We start from the raw sequence: 21,331 nt of genomic DNA, 5'->3' as shown, positions 1-21,331 counted from the left end.
CAGCCATGTACCAATAATAAGTCCAGGTGGCGACCATGCTGAGGTTTTCCGTAATAGGAAAGGAATTTTTAGTTTCAATTGTCAGGGCATAGTCAACCACGAGATGAAGTTTATTGATTTCGTGACGGGTTGGCCGGGTTCTACACATGATAATAGAATTTTCAACAACAGCAGGATTTGTTTACAATTTGAAAGGGGACAGCGACGTGGATTACTCGTTGGAGATAGCGGTTACGCTTGCAGGCCATTCTTGATGACACCCCTTATTAATCCTCAAACACCAGCTGAAGAAGCATACAATGCTTCTCACATTCTTGCTAGAAACGTAGTAGAGAGAACATTCGGAAGCTGGAAGAAAAAATTTCAGTGTTTATCAAGAAAGTTTACATTGAAATTAAACAACATACCTCCGGTCATTGTGGCTACCGTTGTACTTCATAACATTGCTGCAGATCGTGGTCTCCTGGAAGAACCTGATGAAGGGAATGACGGTGGTGAACATCATGACCGACCTACACCCCAAATGTTGGGAGCTGTAGCCAGAAGACGCATCATAGAACGATATTTTAACTAAAAGTGTTCTGTGGCATCTAAAATAACTATCTAAAATAACAACATTACCCTTTCATAAATGCATTACCACAATTATGTAACATCATTTGCTTCATAAAATTGCTTTATTAATGCTCTAAAATCTATTTTATAATAATTGTGCCCATTTATATAATAATAATAGTGTGTTCATTAATGTTAGTCATTTCAGGTTAGGTTAATATATATATACATTATTAGTTGTATTTAGTTTTTTTTAATTGATGGAGTTCATTCATCTGCATAATAGTCAACTTATGCACCTCCTTTTGGTACTTCATCCTCGCTGCATGGAACTCCTTCTCCTGCTGAATCTTTAGTTTGTGAAGCTCTTTCATCTGCTCTACATCAAGTTCCCTCCTGGCTTGCAGATATGACACTGCCTCAGTTCGTGGTCTATTCACACATTTGGACATACCTGTACTCTCTTCTTTCTGTGGCTTCCTTTTCGGCTGATGATTCTGCCAGTAATGTAGGCCCACTCTCAGCTCCGGATGTTTCCAGTACTTCAGTGACTTCATCATACAACACCTCCTCTTCCGTCTCCTCTTCACCCATGAATCCATCACTGTCAAACTCACTCGGAATCCTCAGATTAAGGTGAGGTACTACACTTTCCACCATTGCCAGAAAACTGTCATCCTTGTCACCTTTTGCACTAGGGCCTCCACCAGTTGCAATACTCTCCTTTCTTTGCTCCATTTTGCGTTGCCTAGATCTAAATTTTATATTGTTCCAACACTTTTTTAACTGCTCTCCACTTCTCTTGCTCGTGTTAGCTACACTACAAAATTTTACGCTAATATCCTCCCACGCTTTTAATTTTTCCCTCATATTAACACTGTCTGTCTTTTTGTTTTCGACTGTATCTTTCTTCTCTTTCACTAATTCTAATAACACTTCCCTTTCATAGTTGTTGAAGGCTGGCAATTTTTTCTTTCCATCCATCGCCGCGAAATAGAAATTTAACTGTATTGATTTTAGAGTCCAATGCAATCTATAACGCAGGAAACAGCTGACTTTCTTCTTCTACTGCTTTATTACGAAAACAACCTTGAGTGACGGAAGACGCTGCACTGCTCTTCCATTGTTTTCATTGCCAACTTCATATCTAATTCTTCACATCGTAACTTACCAAAGTCTACTTACGCCAGAGTCTACTTTGTAAAAGTTGCGTCTATGAAACAGACTTCCACGAAACTCAACTAAGTGAACTTACGTAAGTCAAAGTCAAAGTCTCGTTCATGAATACGACCCTTAGAGTGCGTTCCAAAAGCTTGGATTCTATTCCAGATCTCTCCGCAGCGCACATATGGAGTACATCAAGGAGGTTATATTTCTTTGACTTCATAACAACTGAATAGTAAGTATTTCAGATAAATGTGCAAACTGCGATATAAATTTAAGCCGCACTTTTATCTGGTTGTCGAAGTACAGGCCCTAAATCAAAAAGTTGCATATAACCGGCGTTTAAGTCTCGTTGCTCGTCTCAGCATCGTCCGGCGTGGTCAATACCTAGAAGGGTGACCTCAGGTCTACAACACCGCTGACCTTAAAAAACAAGCATATCAGTAACATGTGCGTAAGCAACATGGTTCGTCAACCGTAACTACTACCAAACAAACTTAAAACCCCCCAAAACAGTTATACCAGAAACAAATACATTTCAACTTAACGACCACTTCACAAATATGTTCATTATTATTTTATGACCTCATTAACCTTAACTTCAGTCCTCATACTTTCACTAACAGACAGTGTTGCCAACTTATATTTTCAAGATCCGCTAAATAGTACTAAAAATCCCCTAAAATTCCGCTAAGAAATCTGATCTCAAATAATGAGCAATAATAATAATAATAATAATAATAATAATAATAATAATAATAATAATAATAATAAAATAAAGTAAATGTCTGCACTCACCTGATCTGTGAGTTTCACTGTGATTAACCCCCTGCCCGCGAGCTAAAACTTGTAGGCGTTTTAGTGCCGGGTGAAAATTAGGTGAATCCCCTACCTCAGGAGCCACACAGTTAACAGGCTAGTTCATTAAACGGTCTTGCTCTCTCATAGTCCACAAACTTATATCAATTCAGTCCCAGATATCATTTACCAAGAAATAGCACTCAAGGCTAAATAGGTCGACGGGCTATTATAAACCCTCACTGGTCCCCCGGGACCTATGAGAATTGTGGCTTCTTCATTCTCTGTCGCCATTCGTCAACTAAGAGATACGGACCCTTTCATACGCGTTATAAATTTATGACACCATGATCTCATATCAAATCCAAATAACATGTTTTCCTGATGTGACTGCTAGCTCCTGACAAGAAATACAGAATAGCTCGGACAAAGACTGGAGTATTGTTTAAAAGAAACGTAAAATGGATAAAACACTAAATTCCGCTATAATAAATTAGAATTCCGCCAAAAAATCCGCTACCCGCTAAATTATATATTTCTCTGCCGACAGTCTTCTAAATCCGCCAAATTTTGCGGAAAATCCGCTAAGTTGGCAAAACTGCTAACAGAACCCAGAGGAGCGCACCGGCATCGGGACCTATTCTCACTCCCGCCCCTCATTCCAACAAGGGAAAACAAACTGACAGCCTCTGTCATTGTTCTCATCACACAGCAGAATTATCTCAGAATGAGCCAGTGTTTGTTTGACAAGCAAACTACTTCACCGTGCCTATAGAAACTGCAGCTTTGTTGACACGGTTTCTCGAACAGATGAAGAGAAATTCGTTCATCATGCTTTACTGTAACCATATTAATAAATGGTTAATGTGTAGCCGAAAGAAAAATACATAGGTTGTACTTAGTATTTCCAAAACAATGTTAAATACACTTAATTATAGCCAACCTGGACAAACTGCGAAGTTATTATGTTGCGATAAATGATGGTGCGAGAAGTGACGTAATTTAATGTAAGTTCGGTCAATAGATGTAGTGGCTGGCGATATCAGTTATATTTAATACAACGCCACCTGTGAACTGAACAGTAAAAAAAAAAAAAAAAGCTGTATGCACAAAAAAAGGGAGATAATTTAAAAAGTGACCAAGTTCACCATTACAGTCAGCTCTAGCGAGAATTTCAGGAGCAACAACGGGTGCGTATAAGCATTAAGGCATTGATATTGAAAATAAGGTGGCCGATTGTACAACATTTAAACTGGCAGAAACCATTTTCGAAGATTATCTATGAATAACTCGTTACGTTCGAAGATTCAAATAAGTTGCGCACAAGATTTTTCCGTGTTTTTCTTATGCACATGCTATGCTCTATTTTCTCTACACATGAACAAACTAATGTCAGACTGTTAGAATAAGGTCTGTTCTTGACCAGCTTTACGTTCCACTAGCTACCTTCACGGTGTTCGGATACTCAGATGCCGGAATTCCGTCCCGCAGGAGTTCTTTTGCGTGCCAGTAAACCACGAGGCTGACTTATTTGAGCACCTTAAAATATCACCGGACTGAGCCAGGATCGAACCTGCCAAGTTGGCGTCAGAAGGCCAGCGCCTCAACCGTCTGAGCCACTTAGCCCATCCAATTTGAATTTAATGGTGATGACGATGACATTTGATTTCGTATTAATGTGTGCAGCCTCCGTGGCCCAGACGGCAGCGTGTCGGCCTCTCACCGCTGGATACCGTGGTTCAAATCCCGGCCACTCTATGCGAGATTTATTCTGCACAAAGCGGAGGTGGGTCAAGTTTTTCTCCGGGTACTCCGGTTTTCCCTGTCAGCTTTCATTCCAGCAACACTCTCCATTATCATTTCATAGCATCTATCAGTCATTAATAAACCGCTTTGGGAGTCGCGATCCCATTGTACTAATAGCCTATATGAATCATTCATTATATCCCTTACCCGGTCAAAGACTGGAAAACAGGTTGTAGGTTTTCATTTTCATTACAAAGTATTTTGTTATAACCATTATTGTTTATTCATTCGTTAACGAAATAATATTTATTAAAATATTCCAAATTAAGTGCGACTGTCTTAACTCGCCCTTCCGGTATAACAACTATAGGAAGCCGTAGGGGAGGCAGGGGCTCGTTGCAACAAGGGTAGTTTGCAACACTTAGGTTTATATGAAAATGTCCAATTACATGCGGCCACACTGACAGTTCCTGCAACTGATCTAAACCTTCAGTTTGAGTACGGATGTCAGAAAATGCGGTCGTTTTGTAGTGTGTTCTGAGACTGCAGTATTTTTCTGCCCGGTGATGAAAGTTTTGACATTGTTGTTTTATTTAGTACTAGCTGATGTACCCGTGCTTCCCTACGGAATTCTACATTGTATACAGAATTCTAGGTTAAGTAGTGCACACGTTGTAAGATGTGTGAAATTGCATAGCTCTTGACGTTACCCGACAAACGCGATGGGTAAGTCACCAAACGTATTTTCTCATATGAAGACTAGGTTAGGGAATTTTCACTGTAATGGTAGGTCTTGTCTACCGACAGTCAATCAAGATTGGGAGTTTTCATTATAATGGCAGACATTCACTCTCCACTTGCTTTTTTACATCCTCAGAAAGACTGTCTTAGTGGTTTTCCCAACTGAAATCAACATAGGTCATTACAATGTCGTCAGTAGCAACGTCGCGATTAAAAGCAATGCTATCATAAGGAATACTCTATTAAATGAAAAACTACACATTTTATCACTTAATTAACAGAACCAGTATTACAGTAACGATCTAACAGTCCAAAGTTCCAGAGCTGGAATGAGCAGGCCGCAGACAGCCGTGAACACTGCTCTGCCATTATTCCGTTCAATGTGCATGCTGCTCGTTCCAATCAGCGCCTCAAAGTTGGGATGGAATAGCTGGATTACTATGATGGACCAGTGTGTTACGTACCAGCAGTATCCGAAAATGTATGGATCAGAGGAATGGCATGCTAAAGAAGAAAGTTATCTAATTCCCCAGCTATTGTCTGCCAATATTCAGACAGGCTGTTATACTCTGTACGCAACAGTAGTCCCATCTATCGGAAATGAATGGCAGCAGAGACAAAGAATATCAGAACAAACAATGGTCAATGTAATGTTATTGTTGATCAATTTTATGAGCTTTCATTATTGTAGGCCTTCACATATAATTTTCTTCCGACTAATATACCACTCCTAGTCGGTACGGTTAAACTGAATAAAATAAATGATCGGAAATTGTATTCTCTGTAACTTCTTGTGTGGTACTTTTTGATAGGACCAATAACAGGTATATAAACATTAAATTTTAGGGGCTTTCCCCTAAACTATCATTTCATCCAGGGTGAATAAAATTATTTATAGACTAGACTATAGTTTCTTATTCCCCGACTCTACATACATTCTGTTTATCCATTTTCTCGTGGCTCTGCGTTTATATGGACTTAAGCAACAAAAATACAAATTCATGAATATCTGTTATAGCTGGTACGGTAAAAAAGATAAATGATCGGAAATTTAATTATCTATAACTTTAGTTATGTAGTATTTATCAATAGGGCAGTTAATAAATATTAAAACATTACACTTTAGGCCTTCTCCTAAACTACCATTTTACTCAGCGCGAATAAAATGATTTATAGCCTAGATTGCAGTGGCTCATTCCCCGACTTTACATACCGATTTTTATTAAATTCCCTTCCGCCATTTTCTCGTGATGCGCGTACAGATACGCAGACAAATTTTAAAAAGTGCATTTCCTTGATACTGTGAACTCGTCCGATACAGAAACATTCTTTTTAAATTCTAAGCAATGTTAAAACTCATTTTATACATAGGATAGATAAAATTAGCCAATTATTTTATTAGAGTCTAAAAATTAAACGAGCTGAGAAACGCAGAACTACAATTTACAGACATTTTTCATTTTCAGTTTTCTACAAGTAAAGGAATGGAATATGTCATTACTAATTACATAACAATCCGGGCCCTACTAATTAGGGTTGCATTTCTGGGAGCATTTTCCGGTTGTTCTTTCAGAACCTCATCACCAGCATCTACACTGAATCACAAAAGTATTCGACCACCCTATTATGTTTTTTAAGTTCTCTTCCAACATTTGAAGCCCAAAAGAAGCAACTGCCAGTCCATTTAGTAATGAGAATATTTACGTACAATGATGCACGCACGAGTATCTAAAATGTAATTAACTACAGTATATGGTTATAAGGCACCCCAATATGCAGCCATGGAAATAGTCAGGCACTTGTGGCGCAGGCAGGAACAGGTTGAAGTGTGTGTTGGGGGGGGGGGTAGTAGCAGGCAGAACAAGCTCAATATGTGCCAGTGCTTCGTTCCTGTTCCGTAGACACGGACGTTTTACAGCACGATGGGGCGAAAAGGAAAAATACATCATTTGAAAAGAGACAACTTTTCATTTTCCATCATGCTAAAGGGCGTTCTGAAAAGATATTGCCGCATTGTTACAAATAAGCAAGAGTACTGTAGGTGAAATAAGAAGATTCAACTGAGAAAATAGAATTGAAGACAAACCTAAAACGGCGACCAAGGAAGCTCCGAAGAGAGGAAACATGGTGTAATAAAAGAAAGTTAAGAGAAATCCAAAGTTACCGGCAACGAAAATTTCTGCCGTAGTGCTGCACGAACATGGTAAGAAAGTTCACCCTGAATCTGTGCGGAGAATTATCAGAAGAGAAGGGAATGGCAGAGTGAGCAGGAAGAAACCCATGGTGAGAGAAACAGAAAATATTAGACTTCGCGAATCAGCACATAAATAAACCTGTCGGTTGGTGGGACGAAGTAATTTTTGTCAAGTCAAGTGTAGATGTTCTCTTCAAACAGAAGAACTATGGTTTGAACCAAATGAAGAGCTTCAATCAAAGAATCTGCAACCCACAGTTAAACATGGAGGTGGAGATGTTGATTTGGGGCGCTAAGTCTTCATATGGGGTGGGCGAATTAGTATTCAATGAAGGTAAAATTGACAAGCACAAGTACCTGAATATTCTAAAAGAGAACTTACCGAAAAGTGTTGAAAATTTAGGGCTTCACTCGCGTGGATTTCGTAATTTGATCAAAGTAATCCGTTCCTCGGCATTATACCAACACATTATCTGAAAATTCCTCAAGTATAAAAGACTCACCCAAAAATTGAGTTTCATTTACCCCAGAAATTCTTTGTAAACCATGTTTGTGGTATTGCCTTTTGGGGCTAAGACGACCATGCGACATAGAACTGTACATGTGGGAAACAAGTCTTCTCTTAAGTCGAAAAAAATAAATACACGTTTCTTTATTTGTAAAGGAGATTCCCCAAATACCCATTCCCCCCACACATGTACCATCTTTAGTTTTTGAGATATACATAAGTATCCCCATAAAAAGAATTCAGGCCCTTGATCAGTCCTTCCTCCACCCCCACCCCAATTTAAATTTATTTTCTGAAAACAAAAATATGCGTTTCTTTATTTTTAAAGGAGATTACAAATACCAATTTTCACGCCTGTAACATCTTCAGTGTTTAAGATACAAGTAACCTCATTGAAAATAATTCAACTATTTTTCCACTTCTTTTCACCCCCGTTAAGTGCCTTCTCCGAAAACAAAAAGGTACATGTTTCTGTATTTTTAAAGGACTTGCCAAATACCAAGTTTGTTAAGTTTTGACATATAATGTAGATATACCGGTACTCATTTTAAACATTCACCCGCTTTTCCAATACCTTCCAGCCCCTTAACTGGATTTTGCGAAAACAATAAAATACGTGTTTCATTATTTTTAAAAGGAGATTCCAAATACCAGTTTCATGTCTGTAACACCTTCAGTTGAGATAAATGTATATTCATAAAAATAATTCAACTTTTCTTCTTCACTTCATTCCACCCCTCTCCTGCCTTAAGTGGACATTCCAAAAACAAAAAAATACGTGTTTATTACGAAAGAAAATTTAGGGTAAAATACCAACTTTCACGTCTAACAGCTTCAGTTTTTAAGATAAAGTATCCTCTATCATATTTCAACTCCTTATTTACTTATTTTCAACCCCACACCCCTTACGTCGATTTTCCGAAAGGAAAAAAATTCGCGTTTCTTTACTTTGAAAGAAGATTCCAAATACAAATGTTCATGCCCCATCTTCAGTTTGAGATATAAGTATCTTCACAAAAAGAATTCAAATCATTTTTCACCCCAGCCCGTTAAGTTCATCCCCCCCTCCAAAAATGCGTGTTTCTTTATTTTAAAAGGCTTGATGATGCTTGTTATTTAAAGAGGCCTAACATAGAGGTCATCGGCCCATGCAAGCAACAAGCTTTATTTTAAAAGGAGATTACAAATACAAATTTTCACGTGTGTAACATCTTTGGTTCCGGGCGAGCTGGCCGTGCGGTTAGGGGCGCACAGCTGTGAGCTTGCATCCGGGAGATAGTGGGTTCGAACCCCACTGTTGGCAGCCCTGAAGATGGTTTTCCATGGTTTCCCATTTTCACACCAGGCAAATGCTAGGGCTGTACCTTAAGGCCACAGCCGCTTGCTTCCCATTCCTAAGCCTTTCCTATCCCATCGTCGCCATAAGACCTATCTGTGTCGGTGCGACGTAAAGCAAATAGCAAAATAAAAATCTTTAGTTTTTGAGATATAAGTATCCTCATACAAAAAATTCAACTCCTTTTTCACTCCGCCCCCGCCCATAGGTTGGTTTCACCCCACCCAAAAAAATGTGCGTTTATTTTTCAAAGAGATTCCAAATACCAATTTCCACTTCTGTAACCTTTAGTTTTGAGATATTTCTCCAGAAAAAGAATTCAATTTTTTTCACTTCCTTTCACACTCCCCACTTCAGTGAATTTTCAAATAAACAGTACCCGTTTCTTTAAAACAGCTTCCAAGTACGAATATCACGACTGTAACATCTTCAGTTTGAGATATATGTATCCTCGTAAAAGGAATTCACCTCAGTTTCCATCCCCCCTACCAAGTCGATCCCCCCCCCCCCAAAAAAAATGCGTGTTTCTTTATTTTTAAAGGAGATTCCAAATACCAGTTTTCACGTTTGTAACATCTTAGATTTTTTGGTATATATATTTTAATACAAATAATTCAACTAATTTTTCAATTCTTTCACCCCCCACCAACGTTAAGGGTTTTCCGAAAACAAAAGAATGCACGTTTCCTTATTTTTAAAGGAGATTCCAAACACCAATTTTCACGTCTGCAACATGTTAAGTTTTTGAGATATACTGTAGATGTGCTAATTTTAAAAATTCACCCCCATTTTCAGTTCCTCGTAAGTGGATTTTCCGAAAAAAAAGTTTCTTTACTTTTACAGGAAATTTCAAATACCGGTGTTCAAATCTGCAACATATTGCCTGTCTAAGATGATTTGCAGATATAGTCTTCAAAAATTCGCCCCGTTTGTCACTCCTGTTCGCCTCCTATTCATCGGATTATCCAAAAACACAAAAATACGTGTTTATTTTTAAAGGAGATTCCAAATACCAATTTTCATGTCTAACATCTTCAGTTTTTGAGATACAAGTCTCCTCATAAAAGGTGTTCAACCCCTTTTCCCCCATTTTCAACCCCCCCCCCCCAATGATATTTTTCGGGGGAAAAAAAATATTTTCAAAGGAGATTCCAAATACCAACATTTACGTCTGAAGTTTTTGTGATACAGATATCCTCATTTTAAAAATTCACCCCCCTTTTCACCCCCTTAGCGCCGGATTATCCGAAAATACTCCCTTAATGAGCACCTACACCCTAATCTAAATATATCCCCAAAATTTCATTTCTTCATGTCCAGTAGTTTTGGCTCGGCGATGATGAATCAGTCAGTCAGTCAGTCAGGACATGTTATTTTATGCAGGGTTATTCACCTAACATGTTACACGGAAATAACTTCTAAACCGTTAAAGATATCGGCATCTGTTTTCATATTCGTAAATGGTACCCAGGTCTTGTAAAATAACATGCTACTTAGTCTCGTGGGATGATTAATAACCGAGATATTGATACTAACTCCATATTTTTAAATGGAATGGCACAAATGCATGCAGCTAATTCTATATTTTGGCTTTGTTGTGTAAACAACAACCACGGCCGACTAGATACCTCGCTGCGCTCCTTATACCGGCCTTTACAATCGCTTGTGAAGCCCAGCATAAAGCTGTAATTGGAAAGTTTCACCATAATGCCGCTGGAGCGCTGGCCTACTACCCACTGACAGGAAGCTGTATATAGCAAATTGTCGCATTTCCAGTTTTATTTTTTGGTTTTCTGTCGTAAATGTTGGCAATGTGTTCGCAATGAGGTACTTGTTGGCTTGATAATGAGATCTGATAGTTATGCGCTAGTGAGTTGATTTTTTATTGTGTAGTGTGGTGATTATATTTTTTAAATTGTGTTTACTAATCTTGGAATTTAAGACATTCTTGTGCACCTTTTCGTACTTCGAGCACAAATTTTATGGAAACAAGAACAAAGTGATTTCTCGCTGTAACTTCGTCCTGAACAAGGATTTTAATTTATGTGCTAATTCGTTTTTTAATGGTGTGTTGATTTGCTTTTCTTTAACTGTGTTAAGAAATATTCGAATACATATTGCTGTGTGCCTTTTTTTGTATTCCGAACAGGACACTATCATTTCACGAATTCTCTGTAGAACACGACAAAACTACGGAGTGGCTAAAAGCAGGTAACACTCTCGTCTTAGTTTTCCGTTTCTATGTCGGGTATTTACCTTCGTACTTTCTTTTTTCTTACTCTGCTTACCCCTCCAGCGTTGGCTTTTCTCTCGGACTCAGTGAGGGATCCCACCTCTACCACCTCAAGGGTAGTATCCTGGAGCGTGAGACTGCGGGTCGGGGGATACAACTGGGAAGGATAACCAGTACCACGCCCAGGCGGCCGCAACTTCTATGCTGAACAGGGGCCTTGTGTTGGGGATGGGAAGATTGGAAGGCATAGCCAAGGAAGAGGGAAGGAAGCAGCCTTGGCCTTAAGTTAGTTACCATCCAGGCATTTGCTTGGAGGAGAAATGGGAAGCTATGGAAAACCACTTCGAGGATGTCTGAGGTGGAAATCGATACCCCCCTCTACACAGTTGACCTCCCAAGGCTGAGTGGACCCCGTTCCAGCCTTCGTACCACTTTTGAAATTTCGTGGCAGGGCCAGGAATCGAACCCGGGCCTCCGTGAGTGAACGCTAATCAGGTATTTTTACCCATGAATTTTCTTTCATAGAATAATCCTTTAGGCAGTGTCGCATTTGCCACATGACAGCAACAACACATTTTTGTTCAAGATAATCTGAACTTTAACATTTAAACATTGACAAGTAAGAATCACTACTGCTATGATGGTAAGGCCAACATATGAAGTGTTGTTACCTGAGCAATGGGGCCGATGACCTAGATGTTAGACCCCTTTAGACAACAAGCATCATCATCGAGCAGAGAACAGTTTACAATTTATTTACTCAAAATACTTTTCTCTCACTGAATTTTTATTTAAAAATCTTCTTTCGCTATTTGTTTTACGTCGCACCGACACAGATAGGTCTTATGGCGCCGGTGGAATAGGAAAGGGCTAGCAGGGGGAAGGAATCGGCCGTGGCCTTAATTGAGGTACAGCCTGATGTGAAAATGGGAAACCACGGAAAACCATCTCCAGAGCTGCCGACAGTGGGGTTCGAACCCACTATCTCCCGGATGCAAACTCACAGCTGCACGCCGCGCGGCCAACTTGTTCCACCCTACTGCATGTCAAGTAAAATTTATTTTCTGAATTTAGCATGGCTAGCTTGCCCGGTATTTAATATGAATGAAATGTAATCTGAAACTATATATATTGAAATTATCATTTAAACATGTTTGAATCAAAATATTTATGTTCTGTATACAACGAATACGGAAAAAGTAAGACTCTTATGTTTTGTCCAGCCCCCTTCCTGAGAGCAGCGCTTGAAGAATTTTAAAACTCTAATTGAACAGTGACTCTTAATCTCAGTATTAACATCAGAAGACAAAAGTATTGTGGTAAGTTCTGCTATGTATCTAAATGCCATGATAATAAAAACGATTACTATTATTCCTCACAATTAAGGAACGTCAGTTGGACTACTCCATCCTCCGCAGTTTCATTTCACGACGTTGTTTTGGCACATATAAATGAAAGTAGCCTTTAGGATTAATAATTTTAACAATAGTAGTCAATGTAGCATACTATTTTATTCCCTAATTAAGATACATCGGCAATCAGAGTCAATATCAGAACGTCAGCTGGACTAAGTCATCTCCCCGCAGTTTCATTTCAGGACATCATTTTGGCAAATATCAACGAAAATAACCTTTAGGATTAATCATTTTAACAGTATTAACCCATGTAACATTCTCCATAGCTCTAAATTACGATAAATCGGCAACCAAAGTCAATATATTTTCCATAAAGAAGTATGCGTTTCTACCGCAAATAGGTCGGCCGCCAGCGCCACGTGTCGAGCTGTGCAACTACTCCGATTACAGTGCGTGGACCCGATTGTCAAGGCCGGTAAGGAGCTAGCTAGAGCGACGCATCAAGTCGGCCGTGCAACAACAGTACTAGTACGTAAAGTGTATACCAGATGTCTCACGGCGATTCATAGTTTGTCTAGTTTGTATGTCAAAGGTTGCCAATACGAATCTCGATAACCGAGGTCTACCGATTCACCACTAGAGAGCCAAAGTATCACTAAAAGTTTCGCGTACTGTACTTATCCTGGAGGGAAAGGCCACAACCTTCCCCTTTAAATCCGCGCCTCTAGGCTAAATATTAGCTAGGTTAATGACCTTCGTGTTACGGTCAGATCAGTCTCAAATCGCGGTGTATCTACGGCTATGCACGATAGTGGCACTTGTGATACAAACCAAGATCTACCCAGATGCTAGTAATGGTAGCAAAGATACACTCGGCTAAGAGTTTTATGGGCAGCATCTTGCGTTCTTAAGACATCACGCCATCCCATTGAACTTAAAACTATATTTAGATTATTTTTGTTACTGTCCGACTCGTTGGCTGAATGGTCAACGTACTGGCCCGAGTTCGATTCCCGGCCGGGTCGGGGATTTTAAACTTCATTGGTTAATTCCATTGGCCCGGGGGCTGGGTGTTTGTGTTGTACCCAACATCCCTGCAACTCACACACAACACTAACCTCCACCACAATAACACGCAGTTACCTACACATGACAGATGCCGACCACCCTCATCGGAGGGTCTGCCTTACAAGGGCTGCACTCGGCATAGCCACACGAAATTATTACTTTTGTTACTTGATCAATGTCCCTAACTTGTGAAGGTTTTCGAGAGACTGAACGAAGAGGGCCACGATGAAGGATACGACTGTGGCCTTAAAGTCAACTTCAGTGTTTCCCAGGTGTAAAAAATGGGAAACAACGGAAAAGACTTCAGGGCTGCCTACATTGGAGATCGAATCACAATATTCCGAACGCAAGTTTGCGGATAAACAACCTATACTGCATCCAGCAAGCTTACTCTGTCTATTCGTAATAAAGTCATTCGACATTTAGTGGCGAATTTAACATCGTTGCACCGATAGGCACAACTGTATGCACCCTCCAAAATGGAACAATAGTCAGTAGGTACTTGAAATAACGACACTACCGTGCAAAAACGAAACCAAGAGTATTCATAATCTGAAAATTATAAAGATGAAAATAAATTCATCATAGAAATGTTAGTTTCACTTGTCGATCGACAATAATTCGTCAATCAAATTCATAATTCTTGTTTTTCCATTTGCTAGTATATGATACGAGCACAGGCATACCTTTAGCCAACAGAAATATCTCCAGAAATAAAACGGTCAGACTGAAAGGGATTGAAAATAATGGATATTTAATGATTCTTAGCTGTTAGAAATGTAAGACCTCTCAGGTGTGTTACTCTAAGAACAAAGCGAATAATTAACGCAATAATTCCCAATTGCACGTAATTAGTTAAAGTAAACAAATGTTACTGTATGTTTTAAAAACTTACTACTAGCCCAAATCTGCCGCCGTCCCTACGCACGTGCCTAATGAACCCATGTTATAAATCCCCCTTGCCAATATACCGTGGTATTTCGTGATATTGGTCGTAGAGTACGGTATCGGTATGTTAAGACGAGAGTGAGAAACTGAGAAGAAAACCACTGGCCAAATTGAATTCTGATGACAGTCCTCGAAGGGCAATTTAATTCAATCTCCTTAACCTTATCCAATAATGCGGCGTTGGCACTTTGTGTGGATTTAGCCTAGTTTTACGGTCGGATGCCTTTCCTGACGCCTAACTATGCGGAGGATGCGTTCATTATTGCATGTATCTATAGTGGTTTGTAGTGTGATGTGTATGTGAATGAAGGTGCATATTTAGATAATCACTAACACTCAGCCCCCGAGCTAAAGGTATTAGCCAGACGCCTGGCCGGGAATCGAACCCGGGGCCCTATGAACAGGCCATTAAGCTGACCATTCAGGCAAGGAGCCGGAGAAGAGGATCATTCTAATTAACGTTGGTAAATGCCAGGCAACGCTCTTCACGAAGAGACACTTGGGGGGGGGGGGGGTGATACTTTATTTACCCTCCACGTGGGGGAGGGTGTGGTTGTGAATTTGCTAAGAGGGTACAAAAAACGACAGAAAAGGTGAGGACATTAAACAGGCTACAATATGCGAATATGAAAGGTAATTAGCCTTTCAAATGTAAATAGTGCATGGAAAACAAGAGAGATCACAAAGCAAATATTAAGATATTTGCATAAATAGGTTCCTGGAAGAAGGGAGGGTCCCTAAAGATTCTGCTCAACCTGGTAACGGCGTGCATTTTCCCACCGGCTGGAGAATCAGTCAGCACATTACGGTATTTCCATGGTACAAAACACAAGAGACCCCGCAGTCTGGCATTATTGCCTTGGGAATGAATAGGCTACATATGCCGGCTGAAGGAGAATAATACATTTTTAAAAACATTTTTCTTATTCATGAATTATAGTCTAGGGTTAAGACCTAAAGTAGCTGCGGGAGCAACTGACAATAGTAACAAAGAGGTGCAAATAAGTATAATTAACCTGCATAAGGAGTATCCTACGCTTCAGGGTTCGAGACAGCAAAACGAAACACAGCTTCAATCCCAAACTTAATTCCATTCGACTTCGTTAAAAAGACTAACAGGGCCTGTCTGCAGAATATAAAGGAAGGGGTTATATGAATGATGTTGATCCACGAAATATCACTGTAATATTTGTCACGAATGGAAGATGGTTATCGAGACATAAGATCAGACGGAGAAAAGATGCAAAATTCTTCCACCTCTCAACACCGGCAGAAAAATACAAGGCATACGGATACACAAAAGTACAGAACAAAAGCCAATACAAGCTATTGATGAACAATCGAAAGGAAAGAGACTTCGTCGCAATAATTAATTTTAAATAACAGTGCGTTTGTAATTAAAGAATATCATATATGCATATGGGCTTACCTTCCTTGACCTTCCAAAAATCTTCGATTACCAGGAACAAAAAGAGAGTACTTCTATAGATTCAACTAGAAGATTGTTTATTACCCGAAGAGTTAGGTTATAAATGGAGCTCGTTGCACGTTGCACTATAACAGTACGGTATGGTAAGGTTACTTTAAAAAAATGAAAACACCAGAGACGCGCCTGAGGCGCAGACGGAAAAAAGACTGTTTATAGGACTTCTTATACACTACCTTAAGAGAATACGGTGACAAACAGAATCGGAAACTTTGCACGGAATTGTATCGAGGACTTGCTTGAAATGAATTATGACAATGAACACTTGAACTAATAAGTTACTTGTGTTCAATGCAGAAAGTCAATATGTATGAAGTGAAGTCAATTTTTATTTTCAACGGTTCACCTCGTTCAGACTGTGAACAAGTTCCGCCTTACACTAGAACACAACGAACACGACTAATGCTTTTCGTCGAGTGAGCTCCGGCGGTAGTATTGACGCATCCAGCATTTTACCAATAGTGCAGCACCTAACATGCGCACTTCACGTGATCGAGAAACCAATCACACGCAGCGATCTCTCAGCTACGGAGCCAAGACGTGGTGGGAAAGAGAAATACAACTTTTCCGAAATGGCTTATTGAATAACGTGGCAGTTTGCTGTTTAAAATAATGATAATTCACCAAACTTTGATGATAATGATGGTTATTATTTTTTCAAGTCCAGGTAATCATCCAAATGATATCTTCTCAGCAAGAATTTTTTTATCGACTGAAAACGCTGATCATCTAAAATGCAAACGCACATTTATTTAGTTTTTCTAACATAAACTTGCACTTCCACCACCTTACGTAATTACTGTACGACTTTTAGCGCCGGGAGTATCCGAGGACATGTGCGGCTCGCCTGATATACGTCTTTCTATATTTGACGCCCATAGGTGACCTATGCATCTGGGCGTGGAATGATGATTATGAGGTAGGGAGAGGGTGAAACTCGATATCGGCACGTACCCTACTCCTGTCAAATAAGACAAGGGGTCTGCCCAGAGCATTACATCCCCATCCGACGGACAAATCGCCATCAACAGCCTCATATGACCTCACTCTGTATGAACACTTCAGAGAGGTTTGGAATTGAATCCAGGTTTTTGGCATGCTACCTAATAATTAGAAATTGTATACCACCACCTCTCCAACCCTGCCTGCCAACATTCTAATGGTGGACTTTTTTTTGACCAATCAGACCTGAACTATCTAACCACAGTGCCAGATGCCTTAACAATCATGGGCTACTTCCACCACCAATTCCTAATATGTTTGGGTAAGTGAGAGGGTTAATAAGGTATAAAAGTACTAGGTTCTGAAGTACTTTTACAAGCTCGCCGTAACTACATTTCCCTTACTGTGGTTTGGATTTTTTTTTCTTTCTGATATTATTGAGACCTGCACCATTTAAACATTTTTGAGATGATAGTGCTGATACTGTTCGTGTGAATTTAAAAAAAAGAAAAATGTGGGAAATCACATTAGTTTTTAAACAGTGAGAATGCCAATGCAATTCTTTGCTAGATGGAGTTAAACAGTTTCTTAAATTATAAAAAGAAGAAAAGAATCGCTTAGGCTTGCCAACTTTATAGAATTGGATAGAGAAAAGAAAAATAATTCTGTGTGGCTCTTCCTAGCCTGGTGCAGCCCTTGTAAGGTTGATCCTTCAATGAGGGTGGGTGACATCCACTGTGTATGGGAACTGCATGTTTGGTAGTGGAGGATAGTGTTGTGTGTGAGTTTCAGGAATGTTGGGGACAGTACAAACACCCCCCACCCCCAGTCCCTGAGCCATAGGTGACCTATGCATCTGGGTGTGGAATGATGATTATGAGGTAGGGAGAGGGTGAAACTCGATATCGGCACGTACCCTACTCCTGTCAAATAAGACAAGGGGTCTGCCCAGAGCATTACATCCCCATCCGACGGACAAATCGCCATCAACAGCCTCATATGACCTCACTCTGTATGAACACTTCAGAGAGGTTTGGAATTGAATCCAGGTTTTTGGCATGCTACCTAATAATTAGAAATTGTATACCACCACCTCTCCAACCCTGCCTGCCAACATTCTAATGGTGGACTTTTTTTTGACCAATCAGACCTGAACTATCTAACCACAGTGCCAGATGCCTTAACAATCATGGGCTACTTCCACCACCAATTCCTAATATGTTTGGGTAAGTGAGAGGGTTAATAAGGTTTAAAAGTACTAGGTTCTGAAGTGCTTTTACAAGCTTGCCGTAACTACATTTCCCTTACTGTGGTTTGGATTTTTTTTTTTCTGATATTATTGAGACCTACACCATTTAAACATTTTTGAGATGATAGTGCTGATACTGTTCGTATGAATTTAAAAAAAAGAAAAATGTGGGAAATCACATTAGTTTTTAAACAGTGAGAATGCCAATGCAATTCTTTGCTAGATGGAGTTAAACAGTTTCTTAAATTATAAAAAGAAGAAAAGAATCGCTCAGGCTTGCCAACTTTATAGAATTGGATAGAGAAAAGAAAAAAAATTCTGTGTGGCTCTTCCTTGCCTGGTGCAGCCCTTGTAAGGTTGATCCTTCAATGAGGGTGGGTGACATCCACTGTGTATGGGAACTGCATGTTTGGTAGTGGAGGATAGTGTTGTGTGTGAGTTTCAGGAATGTTGGGGACAGTACAAACACCCCCCACCCCCAGTCCCTGAGCCAGGGGAAATAACCATTTAAGATTAAAATATCTGACCCAGCCAGGAATCAAACATGGGATTCTCTAAACTGAAGGTGACTACGCTGATCATTCAGCCAAGGAGCCAGACAGAGAAGAGAATTAAGAGTCAGTCTATGTAGTTTAGACAGAAAGAAAAATGACAGAAGAAAGGACAATGCCATACGCCTATCAGTCTATCTTAGTCAATGGTTGTAAATAATCAATTGATCTGCATTTAGGGTTGATGCCCAGGTGGCAGATACCCTATCAGTTATTTACCTAATTTTTTCCTAGACTTTCAAAAAATTAGGAAATTCATTGAACATTTCTCTTGGTAAATTATTCCAATCTCTTATTTCTCTTCCCGTAAATGAACATTTGCCCCCATTTTGTCCTTTTGAATTCCAACTTTATCTTCATATTATGATGTTGTTCATCTACTAACGTCATTCCATGCTATTTCTCCACCAACAGCTCAGAATGTATTGCTTAGTAAAACAGCTCATCTCCTCACTCCCAAGTCTTCCCAGCCCAAAGTTTGCAGCATTTTTGTAACAGTACTCTTTCATCAGAAATCTCCTAGAACAAAACATGCTGCTTTCCTTTGGATTTTTTCCAGTTCTGGTATCAAGTAATCCTGGTGTGGGTCCCATACACTGGAACCATACTCTAATTGGGGTCTTGCTGGAGACTTACCCCTAAATACCCTCATAACCTCATGAAGAAATTTGTAACCTTTATTTGCAACCTCATTAATGTGATTACCATAAGGAAGAACTTTCCTTATATTAACACCCAGGTACTTCGAATGGTTTCCATGAGGTACAATCACCCCATCAACACAGTAATTAAAACTGAGAGGTCTTTTCGTCATAATGAAACTTACAACCTGAATTGTCATCCCGTTTACCATCATACCATTGTCTGCTGTCCATCTCTCAATATTGTCGAGGTCTTTCTGTAGTCTGTCTCAATCTTGTAACTTACTTACTACTCTGTACAATATAACATAATCTGCAAAATATCTTATGTCTGATTCCAGTACTTTACTCATATCATTTATATGCATACTGCCTCTATTTACTTATGTCAGGTTCCTCACTTTCATCTTTCCTATCTGATTTCCCTTGGTCATCTCGTATCCTTTTCCGACCCCAACGGTATTAGGTTTGTGAGACCTAGGAAGTCTTCCATTTTCACACCCTTCATGGCCCTTCTCTTCTTTTGATGATACCTTTATCTTTTAAATGTTGGACCTGTTCCATTTTCTCTCTGATTAGTGTTGATAGAGGGTTTCCCAGTTGTACTTCCTCTTAAAACAATATGATTACCACCACTCTGTTTTCTAGAAATTTAGCCACTCATTCAACCACTCTTTTATCTAGTCCGACAGACCTAATATTCAACAGCAGTCTTTCATGAACTACCCTATCAAAAGCCTTGGATAGGTCAGTAGTCATGCAGTCCATTTGACCACCGGAATATAAAATATCTCTTATATCTTGCTGGAATCCTACAAGTTAAGCCTCGTTGGAATAATCTTTCTCAAACAAAACTGCAGATTGGTCTGTAAGTATCCACTTTATATTTATCCCCCCTTTCCTTTGTGCACTGGAACTTCTATAGCAACTCTCCATTCATTTCGTATAGCTCCTTCATGCAAACAATAATCAGGAAATATTTCAGATACAGCACCATATCCCAACTAATTGCCTTTATTACCTATATTCTCAGAATGCTTGTCAATCCCAGCTCTTTTCTAGCTCTCAACTTTTGTATATTTTACTTTTCTTTCTTTCCCCATTGCATTACAGCTCCAAAGGGCCTTGGCCTACCAAACAGTAATCAGAAAATATTTCAGATACAGCACCATATCCCAACTCATTGTCTTTATTACCTATATTCCAAGAATGCTTGTCAATCCCAGCTGCTTTTCTAGTTTTCAACTTTTATATATTTTAGTTTTCTTTCCTTCCCCATTGCATTACAGCTCTGAAGGGCCTTGGCCTACCAAGCGACTGCTGCTCAGCCTGAAAGCCTGCAAATTACGAGGTGTCATGTGGTCGGCATGACAAATCCTCTTGGCTGTTATTCTTGGCTTTCTAGATCAGGGCTTCCATCTCACCATCAGATAGCTCCTCAATTCTAATCACATATGCTGAGTAGACTTCAAATCAGGTAAAAATCTCTAACCTGGCCGGAAGTCGAACCCGGGGCGTCTGGGTAAGAGGCAGTCATGCTACCCCTCTTCTTCTTCTTTTGAGACCACATTGGATCACTTTAATCAACCCTTTGGTTTACTTTAAGGTTAAGTCAATATTCCACCTTTACAATACCAAAAGTTTATTGTCTAATTATTTAAACAATATTATTTAAAATATGACAGGACATGTTTTGTCTAACTTGTAGACATCATCAGCTGTAAAATATTCAAGAAAAAGCATATTTTAAATAATGTTGTTTAAATAATTAGACAATAAACTTTTGGTATTGTAAAAGTGGAATATTGACTTAACC

General features: G+C 39.4%; 1 protein-coding gene across 1 annotated transcript in view; it reads right to left on the bottom strand.

The window, feature by feature from the left end:
• LOC136856759 (uncharacterized) overlaps positions 1-16,534 on the bottom strand; it is a 674,434-nt gene extending 657,900 nt beyond the window's left edge. The window contains exons 1-2 of the mRNA XM_068224954.1: positions 16,309-16,534; positions 16,076-16,200 (exon numbers count right to left, since the gene is read on the bottom strand). The gene's annotated coding sequence lies outside the window, so the exon portion shown is untranslated. The remainder of the gene's footprint in view (positions 1-16,075; positions 16,201-16,308) is intronic.
• Between the last annotated feature and the right edge of the window lie 4,797 nt (positions 16,535-21,331).

Source organism: Anabrus simplex, chromosome 1, assembly GCF_040414725.1.
Source record: "Anabrus simplex isolate iqAnaSimp1 chromosome 1, ASM4041472v1, whole genome shotgun sequence".
NCBI lineage: Eukaryota > Metazoa > Arthropoda > Insecta > Orthoptera > Tettigoniidae > Anabrus > Anabrus simplex.
This window is presented reverse-complemented; position numbering and strand designations above follow the sequence as displayed.